We start from the raw sequence: 12322 nt of genomic DNA, 5'->3' as shown, positions 1-12322 counted from the left end.
TCGAAGAAGAAATTATTAAGCAATAGGGACCAGAAATGGAGGATATAGAAAATTCTCAGGCTGCTCTTATGCAGGAACTGAGAAAGCATGTTCCAAAGCGAACACCAAAGGTATGGCTGGACTGTCATTGAATAAAGAGTTAATGGGATTATACAGGCAGAAACATCGCCAGTTTGAACTGAAGGGGATGAAGATGGGCTGAAATGAAGGAAGACTCCTCGGATTTGACAGGATGGGATGATTGAGTTACTCAGCTGTGAACATGTGCTACTCTTCAAGAAAAGGGAAAAATGACCTGGAAGACGGTCCAGAGATTGACCACTGTTTTAGTATGAACAGACCAAATAGCTTCCAGTTGGAGCCTTGGAGGCATGATTACCTTGAAGAACCATGGGGCAGAGCCACAGAGACAAGATTTCCACCTCAGTGAGTCGTGAGCATCAAACCAAAGAAGATTATTCTTGAGCCTTAAGGTCTGATGGAATTTTGATGGAATTTATCTTGCTAAGTTTGGACTTTCTTGGGACCTATCACCCTTTCCTTTCCTATTTTTCTCTTTTAAAATGAGACTGTCTATTCAGTGCCTGTCCCACAATTATATTTAGAAGCACATAGTTATGTGTGCTTCTGTGTCTTGTTACATAGGTTCACGCTGGAGAGGAATTTTACCTCAGGATAATTCCTACATCAAAACATACCCCTATCTAATTTGGATGATATTTAGATGAAACTTTTGGACTTCGGACTTTTGAGTTGATGCTGGAATGAGTTAAGACTTTTAGGGTTGTTGGGATAGAATCAATGTATATTGCACAGAAGAAGGATATGAACTCTGGAGGGCCAGGGGCAGAATGGACTAGGTGTTTATGTTCCCCCCAAATTTACATGTTGAAGCCTTGATCCCCAGTGTGATGGTGTTTGGAAGTGGGGCCTTTGGGAGGTAATTACTTTTAGATGAGACCATGAAAGTAGGGCCTCCATGATGGGATTAGTATCCTCAGAAGATGTGGAAGAGAGACCAGAGCTTGCTCTCTCTCTGACTTGTGAGGACACGGTGAGAAGGCAGCAGTCTGCAAGCCAGGAAGAGGGCTGTTCCCCTGAACCCAATCAGCCAACACCTTGATCTTGCACTTTCCAGTCTCCAGAACTGTAAGAAATAAATTTCTGTTGTTGAAGCCATCTAGTTGATGGTATTATGTTAGAGTGCCTTAAACTAAGACATATACCCTGTTAAACTCTAATGAAAATACAGTCTTCTAGGTTACCAAAATGTTTGAATCTCAGTGAGAGATGACTTCCAAATCAGTGTATTTTGACACATCAAACAGAGATTTCCTGAAAACTCTTGATTTTCAGTCATGTAACATTAAATGAACTATTACATGACCTTGTATTTCAGCCTGACAGATAGATTTCCTTGCGTACATTTCCCCATGGAGTAAATTTTTAAAAAAAGAAAAGAAAGGAAGTATAAATTTCAGATCCAGAAAATGCATTTTTAAGCCAGTTTAATATCCTCAGTTCCATATAGGACTAGCTGTTTTCTATGGAATAAGCTTATTAACACATATATACATCATATTCACCCTGGATGATGCAGCAGTCTCTCTCTACCTTTAAAACATATGTTTTTCATATGCATCCAGTGAAAAGATATAAATGGTAAGAGGAAATGGGCATGTTGACTTAAAAATAAGGTTGACTAAGACTGCCTTGTTGCACGTCTTGCAGATTATTTGCTTTTTAACATGTAGGTTAAAAGGAGAAAAACAGTCTGTAGCACTTAACTTTAAACTAGCTAGCTATTGGATGGTGATCAAGAGAAACCCTGGATATGTGGGACAGAATTCTTGGAAATTCTTTTGTACTTTTGTAAGATCTAGGTAAAGGGTGTGCTTCATATGTTTTCTGAGCTCCCCCTGAGTGCATGGAGAAGTCCAAGGGTTTATTTTATTATTCAGTCTCCAGCTGCTGAAGTAAAATCATTGAAAAAAGGAGGCAGAAATCCAAGAGACATTATTCCTCTTATCTTTCTTCTCTAAAACTAATCAGTCACCACATTCAGGAAAGGCTGATATTTCTTGATCTTCTTCCCTTCTCTGCATTCCAGTTGTTACTACCTTCAATTTTTAATCATTTCCCACTGAGTTTATTTCAGCAGTGCTCATCTTGCTACCAGGTCTGCCCCTTTACATACTGTACATACAGTTACTTTTCTGTAACATGTAGATCATCAGACTACTCTGTACCTTAAAATTCCTTAGTGGCCCCTCATTGCCGTCAGGACCTAGTTCAGACATCTTAGCAGAAAATAGGAAAATCATTCCGAAAAAGTTATGTTTTTGTCATCTTGTCATCATCACTTTCCTGTTTTATATCACATGCAAATTTCTTTAAAACCTAATCTTTTTTTAAGTTTCCCGTTTCTCTGATGCTGCAAGCGTGGGCTTTGGCGGTCTACTTAAGGTAGCGTTTCACTGCCCCATATATTTATAGAACCACGGGCATATGCTTTTCAACCCCTCTACAGTTTTCTGTTGTCTGTTTTCTCCAATAGACTGGAAGCTTCATGAAGTCAGAAGTATGTCTTTTTAGCTATTGTATCTCCAGGGCCCAGGAAAACTTCTAATATACAACAAATACATGTTTAGATAAACTTTCTTCCATTTAAATAAATATTCTGTCTTTTCTAAAATTGCCAATTATTATCATTCTCACCTTTTGACAGGGACTTGAAAATAATGTTAGCTATTGTTCTGCTTAGAATTTGAATTTTCCACCACCATTGGTCCTCATTGAACACCTCAGATAAAACAGGGATCTCACTACTTCCTAAGAAAGCCTGTTTCCTTATAAGATAGCTTTAATGTTTATAATTTTCTTCTTCACGTTGAGCCAACATCTGCCTCTAAAGTTCTGTTCTAATTTGTCTTACTTTTGTTCCATTGTACCCCATTCACTTTTCTTGAAGACATCATAAATAATGGAAAGTTTTGGCTCTCTTTGTTTCTTGCTGCTGTAACATATTTTACATTGTATGTGGAGAAAAAAGACATTACTCAGGAGTTTCCTCGTATGCATCCATACATAATGCTGGGGGTCGTTCATTACAATATGACCCAATTACACAAAAGCATTTAAATAATGTATTTATTGAACAGTAAAAGATTATGCTAATAAAAGTAGTGCACAAAAATGCAATATACTTCAGGGAAATGTGAAATTCTAGGCATTGGGTATTATGCCTTCTATGATGAAAGATTTTAAAGTCATCCTAAGGTCCGGTGACTTTTTACAGTTGCATTAGAGCACCAAACTGAATAGAGAGGATTCTTGTGACAGTATATGACTATAATGCTAAAATTTGGCTCCAGAAATCTTGAGACTCTGGTTTGCAAAATATAGTCTTAATAAGATATGCTTTTCATAACATACTGGAGGTCATATTTATACCTTTCCTGTAAAGAATCTAACTTGTCTTTTCATAGTCATTATCTTCAGTAATACTAAAGAATCTGACTAGCAAACCTGATATACTTGCAGTTTATTTATTTTTTTTTTTTTTTATTTTTTTTTTTTCAATTTTTTTTTTATTTTTTTATTTTTTAATATATGAAATTTACTGTCAAATTGGTTTCCATACAACACCCAGTGCTCATCCCAAAAGGTGCCCTCCTCAATACCCATCACCCACCCTGCCCTCCCTCCCACCCCCCATCAACCCTCAGTTTGTTCTCAGTTTTTAACAGTCTCTAATGCTTTGGCTCTCTCCCACTCTAACCTCTTTTTTTTTTTTTTTTTTTTTTCCTTCCCCTCCCCCATGGGTTTCTGTTATGTTTCTCAGGATCCACATAAGAGTGAAACCATATGGTATCTGTCTTTCTCTGTATGGCTTATTTCACTTAGCATCACACTCTCCAGTTCCATCCATGTTGCTACAAAAGGCCATATTTCATTTTTTCTCATTGCCACGTAGTATTCCATTGTGTATATAAACCACAATTTCGTTATCCATTCATCAGTTGATGGACATTTAGGCTCTTTCCATAATTTGGCTATTGTTGAGAGTGCCGCTATAAACATTGGGGTACAGGTGCCCCTATGCATCAGTACTCCTGTATCCCTTGGATAAATTCCTAGCAGTGCTATTGCTGGGTCATAGGGTAGGTCTATTTTTAATTTTCTGAGGAACCTCCACACTGCTTTCCAGAGCGGCTGCACCAATTTGCATTCCCACCAACAGTGCAAGAGGGTTCCTGTTTCTCCACATCCGCTCCAGCATCTATAGTGTCCTGATTTCTTCATTTTGGCCACTCTGACTGGCGTGAGGTGGCATCTGAGTGTGGTTTTGATTTGTATTTCCCTGATAAGGAGCGACGTTGAACATCTTTTCATGTGCCTGTTGGCCATCCGGATGTCTTCTTTAGAGAAGTGTCTATTCATGTTTTCTGCCCATTTCTTCACTGGGTTATTTGTTTTTCGGGTGTGGAGTTTGATGAGCTCTTTATAGATTTTGGATACTAGCCCTTTGTCCGATGTGTCATTTGCAAATATCTTTTCCCATTCCGTTGGTTGCCTTTTAGTTTTGTTGGTTGTTTCCTTTGCTGTGCAGAAGCTTTTTATCTTCATAAGGTCCCAGTAATTCACTTTTGCTTTTAATTCCCTTGCCTTTGGGGATGTGCCGAGTAAGAGATTGCTACGGCTGAGGTCAGAGAGGTCTTTTCCTGCTTTCTCCTCTAAGGTTTTGATGGTTTCCTGTCTCACATTCAGGTCCTTTATCCATTTTGAGTTTATTTTTGTGAATGGTGTGAGAAAGTGGTCTAGTTTCAACCTTCTGCATGTTGCTGTCCAGTTCTCCCAGCACCATTTGTTAAAGAGACTGTCTTTTTTCCATTGGATGTTCTTTCCTGCTTTGTCAAAGATGAGTTGGCCATACGTTTGTGGGTCTAGTTCTGGGGTTTCTATTCTATTCCATTGGTCTATGTGTCTGTTTTTATGCCAATACCATGCTGTCTTGATGATGACAGCTTTGTAGTAGAGGCTAAAGTCTGGGATTGTGATGCCTCCTGCTTTGGTCTTCTTCTTCAAAATTACTTTGGTTATTCGGGGCCTTTTGTGGTTCCATATGAATTTTAGGATTGCTTGTTCTAGTTTTGAGAAGAATGCTGGTGCAATTTTGATAGGGATTGCATTGAATGTGTAGATAGCTTTGGGTAGTATTGACATTTTGACAATATTTATTCTTCCAATCCATGAGCAGGGAATGTCTTTCCATTTCTTTATATCTTCTTCAATTACCTGCATAAGCTTTCTATAGTTTTCAGCATACAGATCTTTTACATCTTTGGTTAGATTTATTCCTAGGTATTTTATGCTTCTTAGTGCAATTGTGAATGGGATCAGTTTCTTCATTTGTCTTTCTGTTGCTTCATTGTTAGTGTATAAGAATGCAACTGATTTCTGCACATTGATTTTGTATCCTGCAACTTTGCTGAATTCATGTATCAGTTCTAGCAGACTTTTGGTGGAGTCTATCGGATTTTCCATGTATAATATCATGTCATCTGCAAAAAGCGAAAGCTTGACTTCATCTTTGCCAATTTTGATGCCTTTGATTTCCTTTTGTTGTCTGATTGCTGATGCTAGAACTTCCAGCACTATATTAAACAGCAGCGGTGAGAGTGGGCATCCCTGTCGTGTTCCTGATCTCAGGGAAAAAGCTCTCAGTTTTTCCCCGTTGAGGATGATGTTAGCTGTGGGCTTTTCATAAATGGCCTTTATGATCTTTAAGTATGTTCCTTCTATCCCGACTTTCTCAAGGGTTTTTATTAAGAAAGGGTGCTGGATTTTGTCAAAGGCCTTTTCTGCATCGATTGACAGGATCATATGGTTCTTCTCTTTTTTTTTGTTAATGTGATGTATCACGTTGATCGATTTGCGAATGTTGAACCAGCCCTGCATCCCAGGAATGAATCCCACTTGATCATGGTGAATAATTCTTTTTATATGCTGTTGAATTCGATTTGCTAGTATCTTATTAAGAATTTTTGCATCCATATTCATCAGGGATATTGGCCTGTAGTTCTCTTTTTTTACTGGGTCTCTGTCTGGTTTAGGAATCAAAGTAATACTGGCTTCATAGAATGAGTCTGGAAGTTTTCCTTCCCTTTCTATTTCTTGGAATAGCTTGAGAAGGATAGGTATTATCTCTGCTTTAAACGTCTGGTAGAACTCCCCTGGGAAGCCATCTGGTCGTGGACTCTTATTTGTTGGGAGATTTTTGATAACCGATTCAATTTCTTCGCTGGTTATGGGTCTGTTCAAGCTTTCTATTTCCTCCTGATTGAGTTTTGGAAGAGTGTGGGTGTTTAGAAATTTGTCCATTTCTTCCAGGTTGTCCAATTTGCTGGCATATAATTTTTCATAGTATTCCCTGATAATTGTTTGTATCTCTGAGGGATTGGTTGTAATCATTCCATTTTCATTCATGATTTTATCTATTTGGGTCATCTCCCTTTTCTTTTTGAGAAGCCTGGCTAGAGGTTTGTCAATTTTGTTTATTTTTTCAAAAAACCAACTCTTGGTTTCGTTGATCTGCTCTACAGTTTTTTTAGATTCTATATTGTTTATTTCTGCTCTGATCTTTATGATTTCTCTTCTTCTGCTGGGTTTAGGCTGCCTTTGCTGTTCTGCTTCTATTTCCTTTAGGTGTGCTGTTAGATTTTGTATTTGGGATTTTTCTTGTTTCTTGAGATAGGCCTGGATTGCAATGTATTTTCCTCTCAGGACTGCCTTTGCTGCATCCCAGAGCGTTTGGATTGTTGTATTTTCATTTTCGTTTGTTTCCATATATGTTTTAATTTCTTCTCTAATTGCCTGGTTGACCCACTCATTCGTTAGTAGGGTGTTCTTTAACCTCCATGCTTTTGGAGGTTTTCCAGACTTTTTCCTGTGGTTGATTTCAAGCTTCATAGCATTGTGGTCTGAAAGTATGCATGGTATAATTTCAATTCTTGTAAACTTATGAAGGGCTGTTTTGTGACCCAGTATATGATCTATCTTAGAGAATGTTCCATGTGCACTCGAGAAGAAAGTATATTCTGTTGCTTTGGGATGCAGAGTTCTAAATATATCTGTCAAGTCCATCTGATCCAATGTATCATTCAGGGCCCTTGTTTCTTTATTGACTGTGTGTCTAGATGATCTATCCATTTCTGTAAGTGGGGTGTTAAAGTCCCCTGCAATGACCACATTCTTATCAATGAGGTTGCTTATGTTTATGAGTAATTGTTTTATATATCTGGGGGCTCGGGTATTTGGCGCATAGACATTTATAATAGTTAGCTCTTCCTGGTGGATAGACCCTGTGATTATTATATAATGCCCTTCTTCATCTCTTGTTACAGCCTTTAATTTAAAGTCTAGTTTGTCTGATATAAGTATGGCTACTCCAGCTTTCTTTTGGCTTCCAGGAGCATGATAAATAGTTCTCCATCCCCTCACTCTCAATCTAAAGGTGTCCTCAGATCTAAAATGAATCTCTTGTAGACAGCAAATAGATGGGTCTTGTTTTTTTATCCATTCTGATACCCTATGTCTTTTAGTTGGCGCATTTAATCCATTTACATTCAGTGTTATTATAGAAAGATATGGGTTTAGAGTCATTGTGATGTCTGTATGTTTTATGCTTGTAGTGATGTCTCTGGTACTTTGTCTCACAGGATCCCCCTTAGGATCTCTTGTAGGGCTGGTTTCGTGGTGACAAATTCCTTCAGTTTTTGTTTGTTTGGGAAGACCTTTATCTCTCCTTCTATTCTAAATGACAGACTTGCTGGATACAGGATTCTCGGCTGCATATTTTTTCTGTTTAGCACACTGTAGATATCGTGCCAAGCCTTTCTGGCCTGCCAAGTTTCAAAGGAGAGATCAGTCACGAGTCTTATAGGTCTCCCTTTATATGTGAGGGCACGTTTATCCCTTGCTGCTTTCAGAATTTTCTCTTTATCCTTGTATTTTGCCAGTTTCACTATGATATGTCGTGCAGAAGATCGATTCAAGTTACGTCTGAAGGGAGTTCTCTGTGCCTCTTGGATTTCAATGCCTTTTTCCTTCCCCAGTTCAGGGAAGTTCTCAGCTATAATTTGTTCAAGTACCCCTTCAGCACCCTTCCCTCTCTCTTCCTCCTCTGGGATACCAATTATGCGTATATTATTTTTTTTTAGTGTATCACTTAGTTCTCTAATTTTCCCCTCATACTCCTGGATTTTTTTATCCCTCTTTCTTTCAGCTTCCTCTTTCTCCATAACTTTATCTTCTAGTTCACCTATTCTCTCCTCTGCCTCTTCAAGCCGAGCCATCGTGGATTCCATTTTGTTTTGCAATTCGTTTAAAGCGTTTTTCAACTCCTCGTGACTGTTCCTTAGTCCCTCGATCTTTGTGGCAAGAGATTCTCTGCTGTCCTGTATACTGTTTTCAAGCCCAGCGATTAATTTTATGACTATTATTCTAAATTCACTTTCTGTTATATTATTTAAATCCTTTTTGATCAGTTCATTAGCTGTTGTTATTTCCTGGAGATTCTTCTGAGGGGAATTCTTCCGTTTGGTCATTTTGGAGAGTCCCTGGCGTGGTGAGGACCTGCAGTGCACTTCCCCTGTGCTGTGGTGTATAACTGGAGTTAGTGGGCGGGGCCGCAGTCCGACCCGATGTCTGCCCCCAGCCCACTGCTGGGGCCACAGTCAGACTGGTGTGTGCCTTCTCTTCCCCTCTCCTAGGGGCGGGATTCACTGTGGGGTGGCGTGTCCCGTCTGGGCTACTTGCACACTGCCAGGCTTGTGTTGCTGGGGATCTGGCGTATTAGCTGGGGTGGGTAGGCAAGGTGCACGGGGGGTGGAGGGGCAGGCTTAGCTCGCTTCTCCTTAGGTGATCCACTTCAGGAGGAGCCCTGTGGCAGCGGGAGGGAGTCAGATCCGCTGCCGGAGGTTTGGCTCCGCAGAAGCACAGAGTTGGGTGTTTGCGCGGAGCGAGCAAGTTCCCTGGCAGGAACTGGTTCCCTTTGGGATTTTGGCTGGGGGATGGGCGGGGGAGATGGCGCTGGCGCCTTTGTTCCCCGCCAAGCTGAGCTCTGCCGTCCGGGGGCTCAGCAGCTCTCCCTCCCTTTGTCCTCCAGCCTTCCCGCTTTCCGAGCAGAGCTGTTAACTTATGACCTCCCAGACGCTAAGTCACGCTTGCTGTCGGAAAACAGTCCGTCCGGCCCCTCCGCTTTTGCCAGCCAGACTCGGGGGCTCCGCTTGGCCGGCGAGCCGCCCCTCCGCCCCGGCTCCCTCCCGCCAGTCCGTGGAGCGCGCACCGCCTCGCCGCCCTTCCTACCCTCTTCCGTGGGCCTCTAGTCTGCGCTTGACTCCGGAGACTCCCTTCTGCTAATCCTCTGGCGGTTTTCTGGGTTCTTTAGGCAGGTGTAGGTGGAATCTAAGTGATCGGCAGGATGCGCTGTGAGCCCCGCGTCCTCCTACGCCGCCATCTTCCGGCACTCCCTCTGATTTTCTAGAAAGAAACTGATAATGAGCCATCCATGGAATTGTGAGAACCAGAGTTTGAGAGCAAAAATCCACATCAGCCCAAAGAGAACAACAGAATGAGGGAATTATGAGAGCACAGATTTCTAGTTACTGTAGTAAATGTTCTCAGTTATATAGTCTCTGGATTGTAAAATTAAATTAGTCATTGTCTGACTGAAACATCTATCTTAGTACACTGACTGCTGTAACAAATCCTATTCAGAAAGTAGCTTATAAACAGTTTTGCAGGCCACAGGTCTGAGATCAGAGTGCCAGCATGGCGGTGTGTGAGCCCTCTTCTGGAGTACAGGCTGCTAGCTTCTCACTGTGTCTTACATAATGACCAGGGCCAGAGATCTCTTAGGAGCCTCTTTTATAAGGCACTAATCCCATTCATAAGGGTTCCACTTTCATGATTTAAGCACCTCCCAAAGGCTCCATCTCCAAATACCATTCAAGTATTAAGATCATAGCAACATTCCTCTAGATAACTTTTTTTTTTTTAATGTTTTTTCCTTCCTGCCTGCCTGCCTTCCTGCCTTCCTTTCAAGCGTGAAGGAGGGGCAGAGAGAGAGGCAGACAGAGAATCCCAAGTAGGCTCCACACTGTCAGCGTGGAACCCAATGCTGGGCTCGAACCCACGGACCTTGAAATTATGAGCTGAGCTAAAATCAAGGGTTAGAAGTGTAACCAACTGAGCGACCCAGGTGCCCCTGTAGATAAAAGTCTTAAAGAAGCAGGCCATAGACTGAATATAGCTTCCAGATATGTTTTGTTTGCCCTGCACCTTATTTAGAAACTAAATCCACTCCAGGGGCACCTGGATGGCTCAGTCAGTTAAGCGTAAGACTTCGGCTAAGGTCATGATCTTGTGGTTTGTGAGTTCAGGCCCTGCATCAGGCTCTGTACTGGCAGCTCAGAGTCTGGAGCCTGCTTCGGATTATTATGTCTCCCTCTCTCTCTGCCCCTCCCCAACTTGTGCTCGCCCTCTCTCTCTCTCTCAAAAATAAATAAACATTGAAAAATTTTTAAAAAGGAAAGGAACTATATCTCTTAAAAATCAGGATATTTCACATTCATAACTTAGATATTCAGCACCTCTTTAAAAATTAGATCTGGAGGGACTCCTGGGTGGTTCAGTCGGTTACGCGTCCGACTTCAGCTCGGGTCATGATCTCACGGTTTGTGAGTTCGAGCCCTACGTCGGGCTCTGTGCTGACAGCTCAGAGCCTGGAGCCTGCTTCCAATTCTGTGTCTTCCTCTCTCTCTGCCCCTCACCATCTCTCAAAAATGAATAAATGTTAAAAAATGTTTTTAAAAAATTCGATCTGGAAATCCAGCTCAAGTTCCAACATGGCACAAAAGTCAAGTACAGTTAAAGAACATTATTTCATTGTTAGTCCACCGTGGTTTCCAACTGTCCCCTGACACTAAAGCTTAGTGTTTGTTCTCATTTTTTATTATGCTTACACCATGGGTTTTCTTTGGAACAGTAGAGGAGTATTTCTCTGCGTCCCTGACTCAGAATGGAAAATCGAATCAGCTTCCAAATGGACATTGTATTTCATATATTTTAAAGAAACAGAGAATACATACATTTTTATTGAAGTGTGAAAAATGCCTGATTCTTAAGGAAACATCTATCTTACTTACTTACTACTTACTTCAGCCTATTTGCCCCTTTTCTATTATTTTTCTAGCTTCTGTGGACATTTAAGTCATGCCTTGTGCTCTCGTATATTCAACAGTCAAATTTTTTTAAATCTTATTTAAAGCTTACCACACAAACTCCTTAGGTAATTTGGTTTCCTGGATCTCTCCTTACAGGAGATAGGTACCCTGAACACACTAGGCAGTAGCAGTAAATCATCCTGGTGTCTAAGACTGTGGATTGGACAGTGTGGTTTGAATATCTGAACCTAAACAACCTACATAAGTTGCTGGATAAAATCAGGAAGTTTTGTGAGGATGAAGATCAGGTACTGGATTGTGATCACTCCATTTAAACCCCTAAAGTAGCTGACTCTTTGGTTTCTTTTTCTTTTAAGTGAAAAATTCAGGGGCGCCTGGGTGGCTCAGTCAGTTGCGTGTCTGACTTCAGCTCAGGTCATGATCTCACCGTTTGTGAGTTCGGGCCTTGCATCGGACTCTGTGCTGGCAGCTCGGAGCCTGGAATGTGCTTCGGATTCTGTGTCTCCCTCTCTCTCTGCCCCTCTCCTGCTTATACTCTGTCTCTCTGTCTCTCAAAAATAAACATTAAATATATGTGTGTGTGTGTGTATTTAAAAATTTATCATTTCAAATTTTTTCATGTCAATATTTCTGAAATTTAATAATCAATGTATAAATTTCATGTGGTATTTTATTTTTAAATCTCTAAACGTTATTGAGTGGTAGCATCTACGCAAAGAGGAAATTAAGTAAAACTCACTGCCTTAATATACACACTTAAATATCCTAAATAGCAAACAAAAATGCTAAAGAATTCTGGCATAATAGCAGTTTGAAAGAACAGTTTTAAGTTGAAAGATCACTTCAGTTGAATCACATAGGTGGTTGCCTACTCCCTGAGTGAAGCTTTCCTGAGTGTGTTGTCATTGGACATATTTTTAATTCAAAACTATTTTTTGTCTTCTCTAACATCCTATAGGAGTCTGAATTACTTTCCTCATGGAGTCAACTTATCCTCATGGTGCATGGAGAGATTCAGAGATGCTTAAGTAAAACCTCTGTAGAGTCAGTTTGTTGCTGAAATCATTAGTTAT

The 12322-nt window shown here is 40.6% G+C and overlaps 1 protein-coding gene across 13 annotated transcripts in view; it reads left to right on the top strand.

The window, feature by feature from the left end:
• COX7B2 (cytochrome c oxidase subunit 7B2) overlaps positions 1-12322 on the top strand; it is a 164567-nt gene that overhangs the window by 121333 nt on the left and 30912 nt on the right. The window contains exon 3 of one of the 13 annotated variants that reach the window (XR_013555300.2): positions 11385-11530. The exons of the other annotated variants lie outside the window; for them this stretch is intronic. The gene's annotated coding sequence lies outside the window, so the exon portion shown is untranslated. Of the gene's footprint in view, positions 1-11384; positions 11531-12322 lie in introns of those variants that run through there. 13 annotated transcript variants of the gene reach the window in all.

This window comes from Panthera onca, chromosome B1 (genome assembly GCF_046562875.1).
Source record: "Panthera onca isolate mPanOnc1 chromosome B1, mPanOnc1 haplotype 2, whole genome shotgun sequence".
Lineage (NCBI taxonomy): Eukaryota > Metazoa > Chordata > Mammalia > Carnivora > Felidae > Panthera > Panthera onca.
Note: the sequence above shows the minus strand (reverse complement) of the source record. Positions and strands in the feature narration are given on the sequence as shown.